The sequence below is a fragment of the Mirounga leonina genome, unplaced genomic scaffold, assembly GCF_011800145.1.
Source record: "Mirounga leonina isolate KUSES-001 unplaced genomic scaffold, KU_Mleo_1.0 Mir_199, whole genome shotgun sequence".
Lineage (NCBI taxonomy): Eukaryota > Metazoa > Chordata > Mammalia > Carnivora > Phocidae > Mirounga > Mirounga leonina.
The window spans coordinates 12,463,421-12,489,975 of NW_023270498.1; the positions used below are offsets into that span (position 1 = coordinate 12,463,421).

General features: G+C 43.8%; 1 protein-coding gene and 1 non-coding gene across 2 annotated transcripts in view; one reads left to right on the forward strand and one right to left on the reverse strand.

Moving 5' to 3' along the window:
- Positions 1 to 26,555, reverse strand: part of SUGCT (succinyl-CoA:glutarate-CoA transferase) — a 780,750-nt gene that overhangs the window by 163,472 nt on the left and 590,723 nt on the right. The gene's annotated exons all lie outside the window — the stretch shown is intronic.
- Positions 23,946 to 24,048, forward strand: LOC118024606. Its single transcript, XR_004683148.1, has one exon. It is a non-coding gene; the product is annotated as a U6 spliceosomal RNA (small nuclear RNA).

Sequence of the window (26,555 nt, forward strand, 5' to 3'; positions counted from 1 at the left end):
AAAACAGGACATAGATAGGTGGCATTTGGTCATAGGAAGGTTATTATGTTACTTATTTCAAAGAGGCAGAAATAAGTACTGGTCTTGACAAAGTTCATATTTAACACATTACACTAATCTTTTTTATTTTGTTAAAAGAAAAAAAACCCAGGAAGGAACCTGGTAATACTTTAGTCTTCTCACACATGCCCACTGGAAGGCCCCAAATAGTAGAGAGGCCCTTAGAGATTTGGGGGGAAGCCCACAGAGGCCATGGATAAAATTTCTTTGTCATCTCATGCTTATCTTAAAACAGTATTTAAATTTTGCATTTGACTCCACAACATATCCATTTTTCTATAAATTAAAAAAATGATGCTTGGGTGCCTGGGCGGCTCAGACGGTTTAGCATCTGCCTTTGGCTCAGGTCATGATCCCAGGGTCATGGGACTGAGTCCTGTATCAGGCTCCCTGCTCAGTAGGAAGTCTGCTTTTCCTCTCTCTCTGCCCCTAACCCTGCTCACGCTCCCTCTCTCTTAAAATAAATAAATAAAATTTAATTTAAAAAATTTTTAAAAATGATGCTTAATGTTGCTCCATTATAGACAATGAATATTCCAAGAAGGTGTGCCATGTTTTATCCTGGGACCTTGTGAATCCCTGCCATAGCCCCCTGCTTCTCTGGGTATTTCTGTGCCCAAATTGGCAAATACAACTCTCACCCAACTTGCTCTGTTGATGGATTAGAATAGTTAAGCCCAGAAAGTTTGTGACTTCACCAAGTCACATGACTCAAACATCACATGAGATTAGGGGACTTGCCCAAGATCACAAGGAGCAGGAGAGAGACTGGAATTTAAGTGTCTGATGGTCCCATGGAGTCATGTGTGCTGGGTGCTGCCTTGGACATTGTGTCTGAGCCTGCGTGTCCACACCTTTCCTTCTCATCCAGCTTTGCTGCCTCTGGCCTCATGTTGCCCACCAGTTTCTTTTATTCATCCCAATTCTCCCTCCATGTTCACCCAATTCTCAACCTCATTCTGCTCTTGAATTTTCTGTCGTGGGCTTTGGTAACTCTCTGCCTGACCCAGTTCTGGTCGGCTTGAGCTGCTCTTGAGGGCTGGCTACACCGGGTATGTTGCCAAAGGGATCAAAGGGAGAAGAGTAAGTGGAGCCAAAAGCTTCTGAGGGAAATGAGAATCGAGATCAAAGAAATTGATCTATTGCAAACACCAGACAGCTAGAGCAATGAGAAAGTTAAATGAGAAGAAGGAGGGGGAGGAGGAGAAAAAGAAAAAGAGGGAGAAGAGGAAGAAGAAGGAGGAGGAGGAGGAGAAGAAGAGGAAGAAGAAAAAGAAGAAGAAGGAGAAGGAGGAGAAGGAGAAGAAGAAGAAGAAAAGAAGAAGAGGAGGAGGAAGAAGAAGAAGAAAAGAAGAAGAGGAGGAAGAAGAAGGAGGAGGAGGAAGAGGAAGAGGAAGAGGAGGAGAAGAAGAAGGAGAGGAAGGGGAAGGGGAAAAAGGAGGAGGAGGGGATGAAGCACACAGCCTGGAACAGAACAGGAAATATGGCGGACTGAAGAGCAGGCAAGGGAAAGAATGGCCAGATCGTTTCAGAGAAAACAGCATGAGTGAAGGCCCATGGGCCAGAAGGCGGGGTACATCCAATGGCCTAACGGAAGTGCTTCCTGGAGCAGGGGAGAGTGGGAAGCAGTCATAGGGAAAGATGAGGTATGGAGGCTGGCCAGCGCCAGATCACATGTAAGCTGTGTTGGCAGCTAGGACTTTATCTTAAGGACAATGAAGAGATGCTGGAAAGTTTGAGTGTGCAATGACTCGATGAAATCCCCACTCTAGGAATGCTGCCTAGGAAATCGCCACATCAGTCTCAATAGCTGAAGGAGCTGTACTCAATCACCTTTTCAAAGTGGTCTCCTTTCCTATCCGTGGGTTTTTAGAAAATTTTCTATTATGTAGTCTTTGGGAAGAAAGACTATAAATAAATATTTTTGCAGTCTCTAATATCATAAGAACTTGTTCCCAGAGTTTGTGGCAATAGTGTGGACACTGGCTCGGACACAAGTATGTGGAATCCATTTCAATAAGTATTATTTAAAATACCCAAAGTTCCTTCACTGAAAAAAAAATGCCACTGCAGAATCACTTAAAAATGTTTACGTATATACCTAAATCTCCAAGCTGCCGATGGCAATTTTAAAATGGAAAGCCAAAGGCTGTTTCTCTTCCTTTTTATTGGACGATTATTAACCAGTCATAAAGCCTAGCAGTTCATTTATCAGAGAAAAAAATGTATAAATGCTTGACGGATGAAGGCTATAGCCATAATGTTATGACTTTATTTGAATTACATTATATAGACAAAGCATGCCAATCCATCCGCCTCAAATTACTGCCCTGTTACCTATGGTAACAGTCAGATATTTTCCTCATTACTTAATAATACCAGATCTCAAATAAGTATCACAACATGAAAAACAGATGTTAAAATGTGACAGTCAAGGTCAGGTTACAGCGAATACTTGTTAATTTTTAAGTGCCTGGTTACTTCTCAAGAATCGTTTCTAAAATTTTTCACAAGGTTTTGTTGAATTTGGTTGCAGGGTTTAGAGTCTTAATACACACAGGAGATGCAAATAGGAACTTGACTTGTTATTAATCAAAGTAGCAATAAAATAGGGAGAAACTAGTTTTTATACAAAATGCTCTTACTTGGCATGAAATACGGTTTCACACAAATGACAAATCAAGGGCCCAGTTTATATTTTCATTTCAATGATTTTCATTTGTATTCTCCCCTTCATGCATCCAATAGTCTTTTTACATCTATTAAAGGCAGACTTCCATTTTAAATAGCAAATAACTTTTCATTATTGTGCTAGTATAGATTATATTTTTTAAAAAGCTAAAATACATGAATAAAACAATAAAATAAAAGTATTGTTATAGCACCACCCTCACAACCACTTCTCATCTAAATTTAGTTCCAGCTTTTCTCTCTGTATATTCATATCTACATAACTACATCTATAGATATTTTCTTAGAGAAACAGAATCAAAACATGCAGCAAAGATATTTTCATGCTAATTAATCTTCATCTACAGCATCATTTTTAAATATGACTGAAGACAGTGCCCTGATATGGATATGCTATAATGTATTGCAGAAACTAATCACTGATTTCTGAACGTTTAAGTGATTCAGTGTCTTGGTTTTATAAATATTATGGCAGTGAACAAATATGTAGTTTAATCTTTCTGTACATTCTTGATGATTTCCTCAGCACAAATTCCAAGAAGTCAAATTCATGGGTCAAAAGGATGCGTGTTTCAAAAATCTTGGTACATAACTGCTAAATCACATCCAGAAAGATTGTACTAAATTATATTCCCACTGGAGGTGAGTAGATGACATTTTTTCTGTCACTTTTCCCCCTAGTTTGCTACCATACTTCCTTGATCCCAAGAGGCACATTTTCCCTCCACATTTTAATATCCTTAAAATCAATTCATGTTTCACAATTGATGGCATATCATATTTTAACTGGTGGTTTGTTATTTTTCACATTCTCAGTGATATTGATAATATAGTGATGTATCATATATAATCAATGTCCTAAATGCCATAAAAAATGGTATTTGCCTTTATGTTATGTGGCTATGTTAATAGACACACAGAGGATTTTAGTTTTTATAGAGTCAAATGGTTTCTTCATTAGCCATCATGCTCATGATTTCTCTAATTTTATGTAATAAACATTCACCTATGTTTTCTCCGTTATTATACTTTATGCTTAATTCTTTAATAAACTTGAAAATTACTTTTTCACAAATGAATACACCAATTACCCTAATATTCATTGAGCAATTCCTTTTGCTCGTATATCATGTTTAAAGCGTATTCCGTTTAAACATTAGTAATCCCAATTATTTCAGTGTCCACAGAACAAGCATTTAGTAGATTTCCATTGATTGATTAATTCCATTTGTAGGAACAATTTGTAGACTTTGGCCTAAGTTAAGGTTTTGGCTTCACAGTTTAGGGCTTCTGAAGGGATTCTAGTTTTAGGGGTAAAAGGCCATTCTGGCTTCCTGACATATCCCTGCTTCAGCCACGAAACGTGTAAGAGGACCCAGTGGACTGAAAAACAAGTGTTTCTCATTGCTGGTGACCATCCTTCTGGCGTGCTGGAAGCAGAGAGGCGAGGTGACTAAGGAGGTGGGCTGGAGAGTCTCTGCTTTCAGTACTCAGCAAAACTCCACAAGAATTTATTGAGAGCCCACCGGGGCTCAAGTCAGGAATACCTCCCCCACCGAGCGCAGTCACTGACTCCGTAAGTTCATCTTCTATAATGCCCACATCCAGTCAGTGCGCTCAACTCACACGTGCTGAGCAGCTCTCCTGTGCCTCTCATCGATGAGATGGTGGGGACAAAAACATGTCTGCCCTCAGAGAGCCAGCCGGTGGAAAAAAAGGTAAGTCAGTTGCGAAGTACCATCAAATCCAATCCTCAGATTAGTGTGTACAGTGGGAGAGCAGTAAGAGAACAAAGAACGGGCCAGTGGTCCAAGAGGAAGGGAGGAGGACAGAAAACCACGTGGAAGAGGTATCTGAAGAATCCAGGGGCTCCGAAGACACAGAGTGGGATGTGGTATGTGCACGGGCAGCCCATTTGGGTGAGGAAATGGAAAGCAGATCTGTGGGCTCAGGCCCTGAAATGTCAGTGAGCGTGTCCAGTGACAAGTGTGGGGAAACTGAACAAGAATCAGGTAGCGATGGAGGGAGGAGCTGGAGTTAGGATTTGACAACTGGTTGACCCTGGAGAGGTAGGGTCAAGACGTCTGGGCACATCATCCATTCAGTAGCTTGTATGCTTGGTACCATGCTTGTGCCCAGCCACAAGACAGAGAAAACAGGACGAGGGGCAGAGGGAAAGTCTGTTCACTCACGTAGAGTGTGAGCGGCTGTTGGTGGAAGCCCAGTGCATATGCCAACTCACAGCTGGGCATGTACAAATCTGGAGCTCAGAGGAGACTCAATCACATCCAACTGCAAATCACCTTCGTTCATTTGCTTTCCTGGGTGAGAGCACCCTCACTGGGAAATGAGAGTTGAGCTCTATCGCTTGTTAGTTTTGTGGGAACTAAGGAGAGGTCGTCATTGGAGCATGCTATAGAGTGACCTTCCTTTTATCATGCAGTCAAAGGCACTGGTTCTCAAAAGGCAGGAGACGGGGATGCCAGGAAATAAGGGAAAGGAGCTTTAAGAAGGCCAAACGGTGTTTGCAACTGCACAGATCCCCATCCCACCCCCATCATCACCTCTGCTGTGTTTGCCGCACAAGAATGATACTCAGGAATAACCTATCTGTACTAGGTTGGTCTGTTTTCAAAACAAAGAAACAAAAAAGGAATTTATTTTTTAAGATACTTTTTCAGTAGAATGAAAAGGGTGATTTTCATCATCCAAGTCATACCCTCGCAATTCTTCTTTTCCAGACAGGTGGAAGGAGGAGACATGTTCACAACTCACTCGGTGTACAGACCTGTGATTTGCACCCCGATTTCTCGGATGTGATGAAACTCCAGTGTGAATTACATTTTTCTACCACTAAACCAGGGTCAGAAGTAACACTACCCAGGACGGGAGCTCAGATGGATAAATTGTCTTCCTGAAAGGAGGAAAGTATGGATGGGGGCTGTGCAAGGATTAAGTCTTTCATACACATACTATTTTTATGTACTGTCCTGTGTAGTCTGACTTGTAAAAATTCAAAGAGTTTCTCGCCTCCTCCAGGGTGTTACCATCGGCTTTAAACATGTCCCGAGTTAAATTTGCTTCTGAGAACAAGTGTTTGTGTTAATGTGACTTAATTGATAACAGCCAAAGTGAACCCTATTATTTAAGACCTATGCATTACTAAATAGTTTCATTAAATAATGGAGAAGAACTTTAAAAAGAAAAACAAAGAAACCCCACACAACCACATGGTTTTCATTTTGGCAGTAAGGGCTGGAGAGAGGCTCTGCTTTGAGGTCGACTTCATGGCTTCAGGCAAAACTGGGAGCTTAAGCAGAAACTCCCGCAAAACCCGTAGCTCTCAGTTTTAGAGACACTTAACTCAGTATATGACAAATCTCGGGAAATCTTTTGACTTTTTTGGGGGGGGGGGAGTGAGTAGTTGTGTTTCTTTTGTTTTCTGTTTTGTTTTGTTTTCAATAATTAAGGTTAGCTAAATAGTATCACCGTGGAAAGTGACATGAAGTTTAGAATATTTCCTAATAACTTTGGATCGTTTTCTGCACGACAAAAGCAAGCTAGATACCAAATGATATCCCCTGATGTGGTCGCAATGCCTCCTTTCAAAGAGGGAAGAGAATATGAGGGAAGGTGTAAAGCATGGTGCACGGGGGTGGAGGCAGGGGGTGGAGAAGGTGGGGGCTGGAGTCTGAAAGAATAATTGTTAGAAAGAATAATTCAAACAATTCTACACACAACAATACTTCCCAGACAAATACTTCGAGTGACCCCTGCTAGATGCTCAGGTCCAGAGGAGGATTTACAAGAGCTACATGATATTAAAGTGGAATCATTGCTACCTCTGTTTCGGTTAAACACAAAAGGTCCGAAGGTTAAACACAAAGTAACAGGGGGCTGTGTTTCTAGACCACCTTTGTAGGGCTTGCAAGGAGGGGGAGAAAATTGGTTTTGTAACCCTTCACTCCACATCCACCTCGTGTGTATGGAAATGTTGGAGCATGGTAGCATTTACTAGAATAACACCCTCTGGCCATGTAAGAATTCTCCCTCCCACAGCTTAATAAGGACAGCTTGAAGAAGACAACTAAGAAAGGACGGGAGTGGTGGGGGCACCTGGGTGGCTCAGTTGGTTAAGCGTCTGCCTTCGGCTCAGGTCGTGATCCCAGAGTCCTGGAATAGAGCCCCGCATCGGGCTCCCTGCTCGGTGGGGAGTCTGCTTCTCCCTCTGCCCCTCCCCCCTCATTCGCCCATTCTCTCTCTCTCCCTGCCGAAAAAATAAATAAAATCTTTAAAAAAAAAGAAAGGACCAGAGGTTTATCCTACCAGCAGGGTTCAGAAGCGGGGTCTGAGGAGCATGGGTAGGGGAGGAAGACAAATGAGAAAATGGAAAGGAAGCCAACTGTGTACTCCTTCTCTGCGCCCAATTGCAGACTTCTTTTTTTTTTTTTTAAGATTTTATTTATTTATTTGAGAGAGAGAGGTAGTGAAAGAGAGCATGAGCAGGAGCAGGGAGGAGGGAGAAGCAGACTCCCCGCTGAGCAGGGAGCCCAATGTGGGGCTCGATCCCAGGACCCTGATATCATGACCTGAGCTGAAGGCAGACGCTTAACTGACTGAGCCACGCAGGCGCCCCCCACTGCAGACTTCTGAATTGAAGTGGGCCTGGGCTGCGGGGGGAAATAGGAGCTTTCATTTTAAAATAAGTTCAGACATTGTGTGATTCCACTGTAACTGACATATGAGTTACATTTGAGATGAATCTTGCATTTGAAAGTGATGTGGGAAAATTCTGTTATCAGCTCACTGCAAAAGTTACAGGATCTTCCCAAGACCCAGCAGCAAGAAAATCCAAAGGTTCAAAAAGAACAAAGAATTGTCAGCATCCTCTTAAACCTGCCCCTAAGTTTAACTCTAGGGAGAGGTGAGGCCTGCCTGAGCCACGGGCCCCACAGGGGACCCACCTCTCCAGTTCAGTGACTCCATCCTGCTCTGAGGCTCAGTCAGAGGCTCAGTGTTGAAACATTTGATCCAATGTCCTTCTTTGCAAGGATAGCCTATAACTAGTAGTTCTAATAAATATAAGAAAAGAAACAAATATACTGCCATTTTCTATGGTGGGTATTTCTTCACAAGTAAGGGTTGCATACTCAAACCAGTTTTATATGATCTTAAACTCTTTTTCTCTACAGAGGCAATCGGTAGTTTCTCTTCTGCACTGCATTGTGCTGTGGGAGGGTTTGTGAGACATCCTACAACAAATTATAGGGGGAAATCAAGTTACTTATACCATATAATGTGACATATACCCTGCTTTCCAGCTCTGCCTGATGAAACACAATATGCTTCATTTGGCTAGAAAATACAGCTGATCTGTTCTTATAAAATTACTTGTGGCTAAAAGGAGACAGGTTATATTTTTGATCAGACCTCACTAACCTCCTTCTCTGTTACCATTCCCCCTTTAACAAATAGCATATCCTAAGAGTTATAAGATAATTGTAATCTGGCCATCAGTATAAAAAATCACTGGAATACTCACGGATTCATTGTTGAAAATACCAATGTCCCAAGCAAGGAGCTCTAGTCTATGTAATTGTGATGGGTTGAATGTCTGTGTCCCCCCACCCACCCTGCCAAGATTCATAGGTTGAAATCCTAACTGCCAACGTGATGGTTTTTGGAGGTGGGGCCTTTGGGATGGAATGAGGTCGTGAGGGGGAGCCCTCTTGAATGGATTAGTGCCTTTGGAAGAAGAGCACAGCTCCTGCCTCAACACCCTCTGACAGGGGAGGGTATATAACAAGGGGAAGGTTCTGCAGACCTGAAGTGGGTCTCACCAGATACCAGATTTGCCAGCACCCTCACCCTGGACTTCCACCCTCCGGGACTATGATAAATCCATGTCTGCCGTTCAAGTCACCCACTCGATGGCATTTCTGTCATGGCGGCCCCAACCAGCGAAGACAGTAATGTAACGCGCAGCGAAGTCAAGGCAGTTTCTAGGACTAGCTCCTCCCTTTACGACTGGGGGGCCAGGTCAGGTGGGCTCGCTGGGCCTCAGTGTCCTCGTTTTCGAGGCAGGCTCGCTCACAGCACCATGGTCAGGATGGAACCAGTAAGGACTCGCAGCAGGCACCACCTACGTGTGTCAGGGGATAAGCCACCCAGGGAAGAAGACAAGGACGTGAGAGCGGACATGGTGCTCAGAGAGTTCACAAGCTTACCATCTAGTTGGGGACACACAAAGACATTTTAACAGGGCTTCAAACGTCCAAATAAAGACAGACTTCACAAAACAGTATTCAAGAGAGTTGTGTGAGAGAGTTCAAGCTAGGATTCCACGGGAGGCAGGGGACCAAAAGAGCGATGGGTTTCCAGCGGATGGGGGAACCGAGCTTCGGGAGGGGTCTGGGTAGGAAAAGAGGAATCCCTATGGCTCCATTAGAAGACTTCACAACAGAATCTTGGTGCAGCTTCTCTTCTAAAGATAGAAGCTGAGTCTGCATTGCCCCTGGAAGAGGAAACGTGTCACCCTCTTGGGGTCACCACAGGGCTCCCCATTAGCGTTTCTTACCCACTCTGGCCCTCACTTACCAGTGCTCCCTGACTGGCCCTAGTAGGTATTTGGGATTCTAATCTCCGAATTAGAAGTTTCACCAACCTGGTTAAACGGTGATCCTAACCTAAGTGAACATCAGCCCACTTGGGCAACCACAAATTATGCCCCCTTCCCTTCCTTACCCCATTCCACTGGCAAGAACCCTTCTTCTAACATCTCCAGGGCCACATTCCACACTCTAAACACAGAGAGACAACAGGCAAACCTGGAGTTTATTTTAGATGGCATCTGTTCAAGTTAAAACTCTTAAAGGGAATTTTCTTAAATTAAGATTCTCAGGGAAAAAAATAATCAAACGATAATAAAACCATTCGGGCCGACCTTTCAATAAACTGATGATGATTTGCAGACCTGTCCATTCAAATAAAATTATCTAGTTTTAGCACCTTTTTTTTTTCCTGGACTAGGTTTTAATGTCATAAGGAGGTTTTTTGTTTTTTGTTTTTTTTTTTTCTCTTTTTCCTTAGGCATGATTTTAGAAATCTATCTCAATCTCTCTCTCTCTCTCTCTCTCTCTCTCTCTCACACACACACACACACACACACACACACGACACTCTAATCCCTAAAACTAACCCTTTTAAGCAAGATCTAGAAAACTGAGGATGGAGGAGGAATGGGGTGGAAGAAAACCTCCAAAGAGAAAGACTCTGAGGTAAAACATTCAAGGCCTCACCCCCTCAGGGCCCCTCACTCATCAGCTACAGAACAGAGGCTGGGACATATCTACCCATCAGCTGTGAGGTAGATCCTAAGTAATTTGTTCCTAAGACCTGTAGAATAAAAATGCACAAATAGCTTGTTTCTGTGTAAATAAAAGCAAACCGAAGGATATGTTTGCAGTCATGTATTTCTGTCCTGCATTCTACAACACTTTCTGGAACAGGAAAGAAGTGGCCCATCTTATAGCGAACACAGAGAATGTTTTATAACACTGGGGGAGATGGTAGTTTCAGTAAGGAATGAAAATTTGAACAGAAGAACAGTATCTAAAATCTATCTTGCTGAGTGTGGAGTGGCATACCCCCACCCCTTCTTCAAGAGAATTTCAATAAAGACCTCTATTACTTCCAGTACTTTTTGGAGTAAGATTTGTGTTTCTTTTCTCTGAGAGTGACTTTAAGGGAATCGTTAATATGATACAAGCCGATTTTCAAAATTATTCACCCGACCCTTGACTAGTATTAACACCACCTGGAAACTTGTTAGGATAAATCTTCGGGCCCCACCTCAGCCCTGTGTCAGGAATTCTGGGACTGGAGCCCAGCGATAAGGATTTCAAGCAGCCCTCCACGTGATTCTGATGCACACTGAGTTTGAGTACTGTCCCCTGTGGGGAGTAGTCACTACTGAGAAACCATCTGTGGTAGAGGTTGTTGGTGCCTCTCCTTGCAGACCCCTTGACCAGCTAGTGCACCCAACCATGGGTTGTTTTGAGGATTTACTCCCGTGGCCTCCAGACTCATCCTTGACTGCCAGAACAAGGAGAGACGCCTGGGAAGTCACCTACCCGCCACCCCAGCCCCAGGGACCCAATGACTGCATGGAATAAGGTTGTTAAGCTTAGGCCCTTTGAAGGGAGAGCTCTGCCCTGTGAGCCTTGTGCGTCAAGCCAAGGTTAGACTTGACCTAACACCGCATCCCTGGGGACTCCTTCTCCTTCCCTATCTCGCTCTCCCCACTCTTGTCCAGGTTTTTCCTACAGCTATTCCCTCATTAAATCAGTGCACCCAAATCCCTTTCTCACATTCTCCTTCTACGGAACCAGACTATGACATTGTTAATAGTTGGGACATATCTGGAGAAATGACTGCAAAGCTTTTCTTAGAGCAATGATGGGTGGGAATAGTTACTGTTTGGTGAGGAAAAGCGTTTCCAAATACGGGAATGCCCATGGGAGTCTTCTCAAAAGTGTATCAGACTCTACTCTGTGTTTCAGCAAGGCGAAAGTAAAGGTTGAAAACTGACGGGCTAGATGATGTCTATTGACCATTCAAATTCTGAAATGTATAGGTCACGACAATCCCTAGTAGTGAATATTATACAATTTTCTTTATGTTCAATTATATGAAGAGAAAGGATGAGAAGTCCCAAGAGGGGAAATTCATTCAACAAATGTTTGTTGAGCCCCTAAGTGCCAGGCCCTGGGGCTTGTTTCCACAGTAAACTTTACAAAGTCTCTATCCTCAGGGAGCTTCCATCCTGATGAGGGCAACAGACAATAAACGGTTGAATATGTGTAATCCGATATCCAAGAGTGAGAAATATTATGAAGAAAAGTAAAGCAGAGGAAGGGGAGAGAGAGTGATAATGGGGTGAGGGCAGGGAGCTCACTGAGGAGGGGATATTTGAGCAGACACTTCAGAGCAGTGAGTGAAGTCATGAGAATAGCTAGTGTTCTAGACGGAAGGAACAGCAAGTATGAAGCCTCTGGACGAGGGCTTGGTTAGTGAGGGGGCCAGGGGCAGGAGATGAGTTCAGAAGGTAGCCTGGGCCCTGACCATGAAGGGCTGGTAGGTCACATTGCCAACAGGACGTGATGGGAAGCCCGCAGGGGTTCTGGGGAGGCAGTGGCATGATTGGGTTTATGTTTTAAAAGTCTAACCTTACAGAGAAGAGACTGTAGGTGGGGCAAGAGAATCAAAGACCACAGGTAAGAGGACACTGCCATAGACAAGGCAAGAATGAGATGAAGCTAATTAAGGGTTTCCTGGGAAAGCTTGTGTATCTACTCATTGCTTCTTTTTAAGATTTTTTTACTTATTAGGGGCTCCTGGGTGGCTCAGTCGTTAAGCGTCTGCCTTCAGCTCAGGTCATGGTCCCAGGGTCCTGGGATCGAGTCCTGCATCAGGCTCCCTGCTCTGCGGGAAGCCTGCTTCTCCCTCTCCCACTCCCCCTGCTTGTGTTTCCTCTCTCGCTGTCTCTCTCTCTGTCAAATAAATAAATAAAATCTTTAAAAAAAAAAGATTTTTTAAATTTATTAGAGAGAGAGAAAGAGAGAGCCTGAGCAGGGGAGAAGGTAGAGGGAGAAGCAGACTTCCCACTGAGCAGGGAGCCCGACATGGGGTTCGATCCCAGGACCCCGAGATCGTGACCTGAGCCAAAGGCAGACGCCTAACTGACTGAGCCCCCCAGGAGCCCCTACTCATTGACTTTAATCCAGCGAGAGCTCCAAGGGCCCCAGAACATGTGCATACTCTATGCAACTCTCCTTCCCTCTTGGCTTTATCACAACCTGGAATGGGAAGGAAGGATTTGTGAAAGCACTAAGTCTCCAACATGCAGATTGCCTTAGGTATAGACATCATTACTGCACAGAGTACCAAGGAAGTGTTTCAATCCTGGATCCCCGCTTTGACACTAGTACTATTATGTTTCGTGAAACAGCTCCTTGCTTCCTGTTGTTTTATATGGTACTGTGCAGATCTGGGAAGTTTTACTGAGAACAAGTTCTGTTCTCTAAAGCCACAATGTAAGGAATATTTTTCTTTCCATTTCATTTTATTCGAGGTGTATAAATAACGCTGTTAAGCAATACCATAAAAGAAGACATTTGATATCATCTATGCTAACAACGAAATATTTCTACTTCGTTTTTTGCTTCCAATAAAATCTATTCTTTGCTAAAATTTTATTGTCACTAAGTTTTTAAATGCATGGAAAAAAGATTTCAATTACAATTTATAACCCAAGCAAGTTTTAACATAGGAAGCCAATTCTTTCAAAAGGAACAAAACCCCACCACAGCTTACTTTGAAACAATATTTAAGGATTCAATCCACAGAGATTTCTAATACCCCTTTTCTAAGTGGAATTCAATTTTCCCATTTGTAAGTTTGCCGATGTTGGTGGCTGCAGAGTATGTGCCTGTGGTCAGGCAGTTTAGGGAAAATGGGAAGAATGAAGGTGCTGGTTTTAAAATTAAGCCTGAATCTTTCACGTGCCTGAAGGATCATGCCCAAAGGAAATTGCTCTCCTTGGGACCGAAGGTACTATCTCACCATTCAAAATACAAAAGGGCCAGAAGTGTATGTCTACCTCCTCCATGATTTGTTTCCCAGGTCTGGCTTTCTACAAGCACTTCCTTCAGGAAAATGCACTTTTCCTCCCTCGCAGCCCAATTTCCTGTAGGAGTGCCTCTTTCAAAAATGGCAATCGCAGCATCGTTCTCGTGTTCTCGTGACATGCACAACACTCGCATTCACACATGCAAAACACCTTTCAAAACAAAATGAGGACAAAGCGAACAAAGGAGAGGAAAGAAATGTTCTGCTTTTTCCCCAAACTGCCCCTCCTTATTTTAAAAAAATAGTAGCTGTTGCTGTATTTTCATAGCTTACACTGGGATTTCCAATCTATACCCCTCATTTAAAGGCAGATGCTTCCTAGGGTTAGATGTGGGTTTACGTAACCTGAGTCTACCCCAGGCGATTGTGGGATACCCAGGACTGCTGTTGGAATATGCTAACACAGAAGTGCTCTTGTATTCCAAAGTGGAGGTGACACTGGAGGTGGGGAGTGCTCGATGTCAGAGCTGTAAGATGACCACAGTCTTGGTGATGACTCCTTTAAGGAAGAGGTCTGTTCTTCTGCCTGAAGGGAGGGTCTCTGGGGCTGTGTCCACAAGACGAAGAAGGGGGGGTGGGGCAGCTGAGTTACACAGCTTTGCTTCCTGAACACAAAATTATCATACAAAACTATCTTGTAGACTCTTGGCGATGCTGTGGTTTCCTCTAGACTAAGATTTAGCAAGATCCCTAGAGACAGCTACCCACTGGAGGCGGTCTTGGGAGCAAGGCTAGTTGTCCCTACACCAGAGCAGTCTCTAGAAAGCAGCTTGAGTGGACATTATTGCCAACAGAAGCCACTGCCATGAGAATAGCACTCATGAAGGAAAGAGGATGTTCCCACTTATCAATTGCTATACACTGAATGTTTGTGTTTTCCCCAAATTCATATGTCAAAACCAATCTCCAATGTGATGGCATTTGGAGGTGCGGCCTTTGGGAGGTGATTATGTCATGAAAGTGGAGCCCTCATGAATGGGATTCATGCCCATTCTGTAGAAGAGGCCCAGAGAGCTCCTCTCCCTTTCTGGCCTGTGAGGACACAGCAGCAAGATGGCAGCCTGTGGACAAGAAGTGGGCCCTCGCCAGACACTGAATCCGCCGTCACCTTGATCTTGGACTTCTTAGCTGCCAGAACTGTGAAAAACTAATTTCTGTTGTTTATGAGCCAACCAGTTTATGGTATTTTTTTTTTTTTTATAGCAGCCTCAACAGACTGAGACATTGGTCATCAACTTTGTACTCAAATCTTACAATGACCACATTTCTTCAATTCTAAGACTCTATCACACTGACTTTTCAAGAGGGAATTAAGAAATACCCTTGTGATTAAAGGCACACACTACTATAAATAATGATAATATATGTGCCATAGAATAAAGGATATATTATATTATTAGAAATAATAATGATCATAAAAATACTCAATTATGCTGAGCCCTTCCTAGGCTGTGCATTTACATGTATTACCTCATTTAATCCTCATAAAAACCACAGCTCTCTGAGATAGATATAATTTCCCTCATTTTTCAGATGAGGAGACTAAGGCTGAAGACAAAGTAAGAAAATTAAGAAAAATGATGGGACCTAGAGTTTTGTGACTCTGACCTCATGCCCAGGCCCCTCTGAGTTTCTGAGATGTAGTGCGCTGGAAGGGAGCCACCAATGGGTACAGCCTTCCCCACTGTCCCAGTGAGACTCAGGGATAAATTTCAAGGGAAAAAAGGCCCTAATTTCACACCAACAGTATAATTAAGTGGTCCAAGACCCTGATGTAAGCTCTGTTGTTTCTGATGGCATAACAATCAAATCCCATTGCTGCCAAAACCCAATTTTTAGGAGATGATGTGGCAAACTGGAAGGAACAATGGCTCTGAAGCCTGAGGATGTGGGCTTTGTAATCATGTAGTACAGGAACCAAAGAGGGACATTTCTAAGCAGTGTCAACATGATAATTTGTAAAATAAATGGTGCTGGGAAAATTAGAAATTAGAAGATAGTTTCCTTACTTCTCAAACATCAAACTAAATTCCAGACGAACCAACAAAGTTTGAATGAAAATGAAAGCGTAAAGATTTTCATGGTGCTGGAATAGTGCTGGATCTTGATTGCAGTGATCATTACATGCATCTACATATGTGATAAACTGGCTTAGAATGAGGCACACACATTGCACCGCTGTTAATTTCTTGATTTTGATAGTGTGTTATACTTACGTAAGACATAACCATTGGGGGAAACTGGGTGAAGGGTACACAGGACTTCTCTACTATTTTTGCAACTTCCTGTGAACCTATAATTATGTCAAAATAAAAAGTAAAAACAAAATTTAAATATAATCATAAAAGAGATAGACTATAGTAAAACTGAGTAGCTGAACTTGGCATGGCCAAGGAGGGATCCAATTTTTAAAAATTGATCCATTTAACCACCTATAAATGAAAAATTTCTAATGTCCAAAAATGTAAAATTGAACGGCAGATACTCAGATGTTTTCCACATACATGACAAATGAGGGTTTAGTTAATTTAGTGTCATTTATACCCTGGTTAAAAGGGTGGACTCTGGTTGAAAGAACCAGAATCCTTGGATTCAAAATCATGCCTCTATCACCTGATAGCATATGACTTTGAGAGAGTTACCTTCACTTTACCATCTGTGAGATAGGGATGGTGCCTGCCTCAGTGAGCTGGTGTGAGGATTAAGAGTTAATAATCAAATAACATCTGGAGCATAGTAACACATGCAGTGTTAGCTGAGCTAGTTGTTGTTCTTATAATTGTTACAATTCAATACAAAAAAAAAAAAGATAAATCCTTCTGAGATGCCAGATTCTCAGCTATTCAGGATCTGGCTGGGATAAACTCATTCTCGATAACTCTGGACAGATTGGCCTGATATAATGATATCCTCATGCTGAGTCAGGCTTGGACATTTATCCTGACAGCTGATGATCTGTGGTAAGCAACCCTTTAGGCTTGTGATCACCTAAGAGAATTCCTTGCTCTCTTCAACACGTCTACCTCCACGGTTATTCATCCTGCCTCCCATCTAATGGTGCTTCGAGTCCACTGTAACTAGGTAATGGAATGTTCGTGAGAGCCCCTTGTGCTGGTATCCAGTGTTGTCATCTGTGCTCTCCCATGCAATATCTCTGTTAATCCTCACAGTGTCCTTGTTGGGTAGATATGACTCTCCCTACTAGGTGAAGTGATGGTAACTCAGAGAAGTCAGTGACTGCCCAAGATCATACAACCATCTAGGAGTAGCACCTAATCTCAAAACCAGTTCTTCTGAATCAAAAGCCTCGACATTCCCAGAGTGATGGGACCCCCTCTGACCCACATTAGAAGCACCATGTCTAAGCTAAGATTCCCAATAAGGATCGATGGTCTCATCTTGGCAAGTCAACTGCTGCACTAGGTAGGCCACACTTGATGTGGGAGCACGTGTTGCTTTCTGTGTTCTATAAGAGGCTTTAGAGCTCTGTCTCCCCAAATAGATTGGAGGCTCACAGAACACAGAACATGTTGTCATTATCTGTATCCACTCAAAACAACTGGTCAGCCTGTTGGCCTCCTGATCTGGAATAATGCTTGAAAAGGCCGACTCAGTCCATGTTTCTGTTTGAGAAGCTGTTGTATATATGACTGACCACCTGGATCCTGAGTATCCATTACCCTGGTCCCGAGGAAGAGAAAGGGTATTTGCTCTACTATTAGCTCTTGGAGCTAAGATTGGAATTCTCATAAAATCACTATCCAGTGTGATCTTGGGCAAGTGATTAAACTATACTGGATCTCCTTCCCTACATTCTGAAAGGAATTTATCACTTTTCAGGAAATCTACTCTGCAAGATAGCACCTCCCATCCTTCCAATCTCCAAAGGCATTTGAGGATTTATAGAGAGATAGGGCAAGGTGGGGAGAGACAAGGGTTCAACACATACATCTGGGCCTGGGCAACAGCCAGCACTCATGGAGAAGACAGGGAGACACAGAGATGCATACACGTTCATTCTCTCTCTCTCTGTGTCTCTGTCTCTGTCACACACACACACACAATGCATATTTCTCCTATTACAATACTCTATGTAGATATTACTTCAATGTTTTTCCTTAGAATCACAAAGGGGGGCGGGCAGGAATGGAAGAATGGCTTCGTTGAGCATACAGAAGAAAAATCGCCTCTAGCCAGATACTTCTTGCACACCGTGTGGGCTGACTTGAAAGTGGCATGGTTTTTGCTGTAACACGTTCCATGTTTAGCTCTGGCTTATAGGTGAGGGCCCCACAGGATAAGAAACTAGCCAGGAAAAGGCATTTCAGTGACCTCTTATGGGGCTGGAAATCCCACAAGGGTGCCTGCAGGGCATTAATAAGAACATGTTGTTCCATAGTTCTCCCAGCCCTGAAAACATGGAGTCCTCATGTGGACAGATTAGCACGAAAGGAAAGTCACTTTACAGTAGGTTGACCCCAAAAGCGAAGAAGGTTAAGGTGAGGTAGACTCAGTGCCTTTAAAATATAAAATATATAAAATATGAAATACAAAACATAAATCTGACGTCCCAACAGCATAAGTTCCAGACGGCAATGCTGAGCACACAGGGGGAGGACAAGGCAGATGCCCACAGCCTAAAAACTGAGAAGGTAATTTGTGGCTTGTAGAGGTAATGAGTAATGACTTAACGGGGTTTTCTTCACTTTGATGTTTCTACAGAAAAGTCACATGAAAATGCGTGTTCTCCACACTACTATTTCCCTCATCTGAAACAGTGCCAAGCTGCTTTCACATTAGGAAAAATACCTCCACAGAATCAACAGTTTAGAAACTGGATTTTAAATTTCTTCTAAACTTGTTCTACAGCCTGCCTGCCCGCCCAGAGAAATGGTAAAGACACGAGACAAGTCTGGTCATTGATAATTCTCTCTCTACTACCACTAGACAACCTGAGGGAGACCTGACTGCCTTCACATTGCCCTGCCTCCCGCAGAAGGCTCAGGCTTCTGGCGGTGCTGAGGGTTATTTTGGGAAGCTAGCACTTGGCTGGGTTTCCATGAAGGGCTGACGACAAAGTGAGAATCACATCCTGTGATGATGTAACCCAGGTGGGTCTCCCACTAATCTGAGTCTCTTATGCATTTCTAGCACGTGACCTTGACAAGCCTGGGTCAGGGAAGGGTCCTAACAGTGGCTCAGAGGCACACCAGAGACTCCACGCCTGAGGCTCAAGTTTTAGAACCTGTCTCCCCTTAACTTGCTGTCTGGCTCCAGGCAGCACCTAAACTCCTCCAACTCTGTTTCCTCCACTGAAAAGTAGCAGGGGAGGCCCCACTTACCTACTGCACAGAACTTCTTAGCAGCATTTTAACAAGATGGCAGAGCCCGTTACATTTTCACAATTGCTCTAGGCATTCTCAATGGTGAAAATGCACTAGCTACCAAATGCAGCCCGTGGGATGAAATTTGGTAGAAAGGAGAACTGAGCTTCACCTCTCATCAGTGGCCAAATGGCTTGTGGGCTATGAACAATCCCATTCCTTGCTATATATATATATATTTCCTTCCAAACATTCTGTCATTTTCTAGATAATCATCTGGCAAATACCATGCCCATCGCCAACATACGATCACTGTTTCTCGGGACGCCGTCTTTCAAAAGGCAGGTAGCGGTTATGGCCAAAAGTACAGCATTGGTTTTAGGAGTGGCCACCGGCCCCGCAGAGGCAGCCTGGTGCCCTCGGGCCGCCCCATGGATGAGCGCAGCTCTCAGAAGTGGCTGGCCTCGCGGAAAGAGGGGTGCCCCGCCACACTCACTTTCTAGACTACAAGTTCAGCCAAAGCCACATTAAAAGACAGTGGCTTCATGTTGGCAGAACTTTTCAGGAGGCACCCAGTGAGGGTGTGTGGGAGGAGGAGTGGGCAACTGTGTCATAAAATGACGAAGCCGAGCAAACATTTCCTGTCCTCACATTTAAAATCTCCGATGGGGGTGGAAGGAAGGCAGCCTCAGAGGCCCGGGGCTTTCCTGAAGAAACTATAAAAGGAAGGAATGATAAAAGGAGCCAGGGTTTTAGCAGGCTACTACCAACCAAACCAAAGAGGGGGAGGGAAGTTTCCCGCTCGGCCCGGACCCTGGCTTGTAAGCTTCAGGCTGGCTTTGCCGCAGGAAGCTTTTCAGAGGGGATGTGAGGTGTGGGTTTGTTTCTGTGGTGGCTCTTTTCTCCTCAGTGAGTGGTTGCAGGTCGTCAGATCTCGTCTTCTCATGTTCCCACTATAGAGAGACTGAAGAAGTTAAATGGGAATCTGTTTGTGCCTCCCACACCTCCTAGTGGTCTCCAAGAAAACGTGGGACCTGCTCAGAAAGGAGCCCTTGTTATCCAAATGCTTGCTGCTTGAAATCAGGACAAGAATCTAGTTGGACAGGGGCCATAACTTAGATATAAAACCATCGACACAGTCGACACATATGTTTCTTTCCTGTGATTTCTGGGACAAGGGAAAATCAAGGCCTTCCCTCTGACACCTGTCAATTTTCAGTCGCCACAAAAATCATCAATAACTGATCTGAAGCAGAACAAATGGAAAACTGTTGGAAACACTCAGATAGCCTGATTGGCCTATTTCCACCAGCTTTCCAAGTTGCTCAAACCATAGTCTTTTCAGGGAGGCTTCCTATAATGGATTCCCTGAATAGAGTCAATGCTTAGGTCCCCCATTTCATGACCACTTAAATCCTGCAATGTCAGACCCCGTGAGGGCAGGGCCTGAAAGACCCATCCCCTAAGAAGAAGTCCTCCTGAGTGTTCTCAGCATCTCCAGTCCTAGGATGGGACTGGCCATGTGAGAGGAGGCCCACGGAGCTTGTGTACGTGCACTGTGCAATTTAAAACACAGAGTGTAAGGCGGTCTTTCAAGAGGTTCCACGCATCTTCAGAGTCCCGGGAATTGTATTTGACTCACAACGTTTAGAATTCTTCACCCACACTTACCAGTGTCATCATCTTCTTTGTCCTTGTTCTACCCTCCTCTAGAAATCAAGAGACACACGCAGCTGCCTACAGCAACCACAAAGAGTTCTCCAATAGCAAAGTCCAACGAAAAGGAAAAAAAGAAAAAGTTTCAGAAAGGCTCCAAGGCTTACTGACTCTGGAGTTAAATCAAATAAACCAGGTTCCAATTCAGATTCTGCTAACGATTAAATAATGAAATACACCCTTGATGAATTTCAAGTTCTTTAACATTAGGTAATTCATTTGACCTTCATAACAAACCTCTGAGCGAGAAGGGGAAACTTCGTCATCCCCAATTTGCAGATGAGCAAGTCAAATCTGAGGTCCACATAACCTGCCAAAGGTCACATTTCTGTAGCAGCCGAGCTGTTGTCAATGCAGCCTTCTTACTCCATGAACGCACCATGTGGCCTGAGTTCCCCATCTCCCCAAGTCATGACCTCTCTTACCTGAACACACATACCTACTCACTCTCCACCCTCTGCGCCCCTTAGCAGCTGGTCTTATCATGTGATAAGCTCATCTCCGTTACTTGTTACTCATCCTAGTGTCCCGCAAGGCCAGAAACTTCACCGAGGGCAAGGAGCATGTGAGGCCCATCTTTGATGGCCTGAGGATATGGCACTGCACCCATCTTGCATAAATATTTGTCAAGTTAAACCAAACTGAATCAATCTGATAAAATTGCAAAACAGGGAAATCTTGTGCCTCGCCCTTCATCCTGTAACCCCTTGTTCTCAACCTCGACTCCTGCCAATCGAAACCTATACTCCCAGATCATTCAAACACATAAACTGTATGACTGATAGGAACTTAAAATGCTTTATATCACTGCAAGTAATCCCTGAATCCTGTGGATGTGGCTCTAATTAATTTCAGGCACAGCCAGCAAGTCTGGAATGACTTGGGAGTGTCAGGGCCTTCCTAGCAGGCCAGAGATCACATTTAGAACTCACTGGAACTTCAGCCTGTACCAAAATCACAGGCATTCACAGTCACCCACCTTTGGTTTTTCCTCATTGATGAGTTGAAAAGTATGAGTCATAAACTGTTGGAAGTATTTTTAACTCACCAATTATTTGGATAGTAAAATGTAATGTTTCAACCCTAACTGAATGCTAAGGACAATCTTAGCAACCAATTAGACAGAGTTGACTTTGAAATCAAAGAACAAGTCCAAGAGAAAAAGAGTAAGCTCTTTAAAAAGATGATGCTGATATCCCGATATGTATAACTCAAAGCACCTGTGAACTTTCCACACAAATAACCAAGTGCCATTACTACTTCCTCTTTGATGGGGACCATGTGAGAGGTCTAACCCTGAAGGAAACTGCATCCTGAGCACCCCTCGGCCCTGAGCTTGCACTCCACTTACAGATGGACACATGCTAAGGCGTCTGCACTCCGTCCTTGAAGATTCCGGAGACTCGGGTCAGGGGTGAGCCCACCCCCTGGCCTCAGCCTCTGCAGTTCACACTCTGAGTCCCTAAGGTTTGCCCCTGCCATCTCCTCCTCCCTGACCCCTCGAACAGCCTCAGTTCAGGCCACCTAAACCTGCATGAGTCCTCCGATGGACACCGCCCTTCCCTCCCCAGTGGCCCCTAGGCCCTAATGCCACCCCTGCCCCAGCCATGCCAACCACTGGCCGCACCCCGTCACGGCTCTCTGTCCATCTCCAAAACTTGCTCATGCTGAACTTTGCCTCGAATGCCCACCCCAGGAACTCCCACTTGCCCTTCAAGACTCAGCTCACATGACCTGGGAAGTCTTGACTGACCACCAGGTTGAGTAAGAATCCCTTCTTCTGTTTTCTAAAAATCCTGAACATACATCAAGCACAAGAGTAATGCCTGTTAACATCTCTACTTGTGTCCTCAGAGGTCTGGCAAATGTCTGGCACATGGGAGAACTGAGGAAAGAACGTGCTGGCTGACTGACTAATTGAATCAATCTACTGCAATAAGGTGGTCCCATCCATCACCTCGGACCACCAGGAAGAAAAGGCCAAACCTTCTCTGAGATGTTCCTCAGTGCCTAACACAGCGCCTGGTTCAGGTTACCAGTTAGTTAAATAACCCTGAACCATGTAATTCTTCCCCTGACCAATCTTTGTTCATTAAGCCATCATGTATTTTTTTTTTAAGATCGTATTTATTTATTTGAGAGAGAAAGAGACAGAAATAGTGACAGAGAGCATGAATGGAGAGGAGAGGGAGAAGCAGGCTCCCCACTGAGCAGGGGGCCCCAACGCGGGACTCGACCCCAGGACCCTGGGATCATGACCTGAGCTGAAAGCAGACACCTAACCGACTGAGCCACCCAGGCGCCCCCAGCCATCATGTATTGACCATCTACTACATACACGCATTCACCAGGCATTGTGGAAGAAATAACCAGCTAAATCGAAAGTCTGGAGGGGTCTGGAGTCAAGAGGAGTAATAGAATTACAGACAGAGGAGAGTCGTCCAGGTCTGAGGGAACAAGCAGCTGCTCTTTGTAGGGGAAATAGGGAAGATTTAGCCAAGGAGATGAGTGTGGAGGCAGATCTTAAATGATGAGTACACTTTTTTTGAGTCTGTTTAGCTGTGTGTGTGTGTGTGTGTGTGCCTGAGTGTGTTTTGGATCCATGCTACTACGATCCACAAAGTACGCTAGTATGAATATTTATGCAAATGCTAATTACACACTAATTACACACTATAATCTAAAACTCCCCTTGGTTATTTTCTGCCAACACAATGTCCTCTTGCACGTCTCTCACATTTTTAGCTGTTCTTCAGATGACAGTGGTTTTAACATTCCACAGACCCTGGTTTACCATCCCTGAACGGCTTCCTCTCCCGAGTCCTGTTAATCGCTCATGTTTATTACCATTTTTTCAGCTGCAGTCATTGTGAAAAGTAGCGTGTTTTCCCCCACAGTAATAAATATTCATGTGTTTATGAAGTAACGAAGAAAATGTTGCTGAGCATGAAGAGTCAATGTCAACAGTCAGGAGTGAATGAAACACAACATTAAATCTATTAGCATTCCCACATCTTCCTGGAGGCTTCATTGTTTCAGACAAGAAGAGGCTGAAGCTCCAGAGTTTGGAGGTTTTGATAATGACTACAGGATGGGAAGGAAAACAGAAGATACAATTGGCTAGTCCAGGTTCTGCGTGTCATTTCTGTTTCACAACTGCGCATGGGTAAGAAGCCTTTTCACGTTGTTTAATTTCTCCCTTGGAGACTGGGATGGTCTATGAGGCCAAACCAGAGATAGAGCCTGGGTGGTGATAAGCCGAGCCCTGCTAGGAAATGAGGGGTTGCCTGCAATGGGGACTCCAAATTTGAACTCATATTTGTGACCTCAGTACCCCACTTAAATGTACCTACTGGCTCAGGGACAGCTACTGTAATGACACAAATGTAAATTTCATTTTCCACAATTCCCGTCTGATGGTGTCTAAGAAGCTATGTAAAGTTACTTTATGAGTGCTTTGAAACAGTACTTGCTTCCGCGGTGCATATACTAACATTGGAACAATTCAGAGATTAGCGTGGTCCCTGAGCAAGGATGGCACACAAATGTGAGAGCGTTCTATATATATATATTTTTTTTAAAAAGAGTGCTTTGAAATAGTAACAGATATTTGCTGGACCTGGGTGCATGCAGGTGTGCATACAGGACACGAAGCAAATGCCCATGAGACATACGATTCAGACAGAAAAGAGAGAAGAAAGAGGATGGTTGCGTGCAGTCCTTGTATCGGGCAGCAGACAAACACTTTGTACTCAGGAGAGAGCTGTAGTCCCAGCTCTGCCACTTACCAGCCGAGAGACCTTAAGAAAGCTGCTTGACCTCTCCAGGCCTGTCTCATCATCCCCTTGATGCAGTGGTTCTTAACTGGGGCAACTTTGAGTGCAGGTGGCAATTTCACACCTCCCCCCCTTCCCGCCCCCAGTCATACCTCATATGTACCCACATTGCACCCAATGCTGACTTCCATCTTTCCTGAAACCAAGGCTTATATCAGAAAGCAAAGGGCTGGTCGGCACAAATGCATCTGATTTTCAAGCCAAAGCCACTAAATGACCAGGTGACCCAGTGGCATCAGACAATCTAATCCCCCCAAAATGTCTCTCGGCATGTGGTCCAGATTCATCCTGCTACTTCTTGAGGCAAGGTGCTAATTTTTTTTTAAATTTTTTTTCTTGCAAGGTGCTAATTTTATCTTAGAAAGTGCAACAACGTTTCCTAAGCAGTGACAACCTTCTAAGAGGAGAGATCTGACCACCACGGATGGCAAACATTGTTTAATGGCTCCTTTGTTTTGTTTGTTTAACGAGACCAAAAGAGGACAAATTCCTGTCTTCCTCATTGACTTCAGCAAGGGCAGGGTTCTGTTTAAAGACCGGGAAGAACAATGTGGAAATTGTTCACTAACAATGTGAATCATTTTCAGACAATCCCCAGAAAATCTGGGATAAGTTAGGTGGAAGAGAGATAGATGACAGTATGTGGAAAACTTTATTTATGAATGTTAATAAAATTTCTATTGCAAAGGAAATACTAGAGACAAAAGTGAAAAGCCCTACATTGAGAATGAAGCTTATTCCAGCCTGACTCTGAGATGCAAACAAGCCAAAGACCGATTCATTAAGTGCCAAGTTCAAGAGAGGGATGGCAGGCTAGAGCTACAGCTGGAGAAGTTCCCCTCCTCAGGGTTTTGCCAAGAGCCAGCTCACATGCTTTGCAAACCACGATAGATATGTGAGCGTGAACCTGACATCCTTGCTGAGCTTTCTACATGACAGCTTTTTGCAGCATGGAAATAAGTTGGTAGGTTGTGAATGAAACGTAATCTTCCTCATTCACACTTGGGACCTTTGACAAAAATTTTCAAAATGGAAAACAAAAATGGCAGCCAGTCAAAACTCAAGATTCTAATATTTACAACATCTGGAGATCGCTTTTGAGGACAACGGCTGATAAAACCAGAATGGACAGGTACTGATATGAATATGCACCCCCAATAGACATCCAGGTATGTGTTGGTTACAACCATGGAAAATGACGTCTTTTATTTGTTTGAGCTGGGGGAACATTTTCAAAAAGTGTGGTGAATACACAGCAGGGCAAAGTTTTTGTGAGGGCCTGATATGCCAACTTCTATTTTCCACAGGTCGGAATGAAATTGTTTTAAAACAGTAATGAAAAGGTATACCACTCCTTAGATCCCTCCAGATCACGGAAAGAGTAAATATTTTACCTGCATATAGCAACTAGGATTTGTGAGGAAGTGAGTATCAGTTAAAGTGTCAAAAAAAAAAAAAGGGTCATCAAGGTAAGATGAAGGTTTTGAAATTCTAATACTAAGGAGTATGCTGGACTTTGGGCTCAAGTACAAAGCCAGGCTCTCTAAAAGCTGGCTCATCTTTATTCCGTGATCATATCTTCCAGAACATGTGCCCAAATGCTTTATACTCATTGACAGTCAGTATAACATGGTAGCCAAACAGTGTGACCTTTGCAGTCCAAAGCTCTGGGGTCTTATCCCAGCTCTGAAACTTGTGTGACTTTGGGAAACTTATTTAACGTCTTGGATCCTCAGCTTCCTCATCTGTTAAGTGGGCATAATAATGTTACCTGCCATACAGGGTCATTGTATCAAACGTTAAATGAGTGAAGGCTTGAGAAGCATTTTGAAAGAACAGTGTCTGAAATATTTTAAGCCTTCCATCAATCCTGGCTCTCCTCATCTAATTGCATCCTCACACAGACCGTGTGAAGCAAGTACTATCCATCATTCTCATCTCACAGATGGGAAAGTGAGGATTTGATAGGTAAATTAACTTGCTCAAGAACAGACAGCTCATAAGTACTGGGGCCAGTCCTTGAAATAACCTGTTCTCGGGCCAAAGCCCAAGCTCCACTATATGATGTATTTGGGAATATGACTGTGAAGAGCAAGAGTTGGTCTTCCCTACTAAAGAAAATAGTTGTTAGGGCAGAAACTAGGAAAATTCCTAGTCCAGGAAGTAACTCTCCATAACCTTCTAGGGGGCATCTGCAACTCCCTCTCCCCAAAGCACTTAGAAAAGGGGGTGCAGGGGT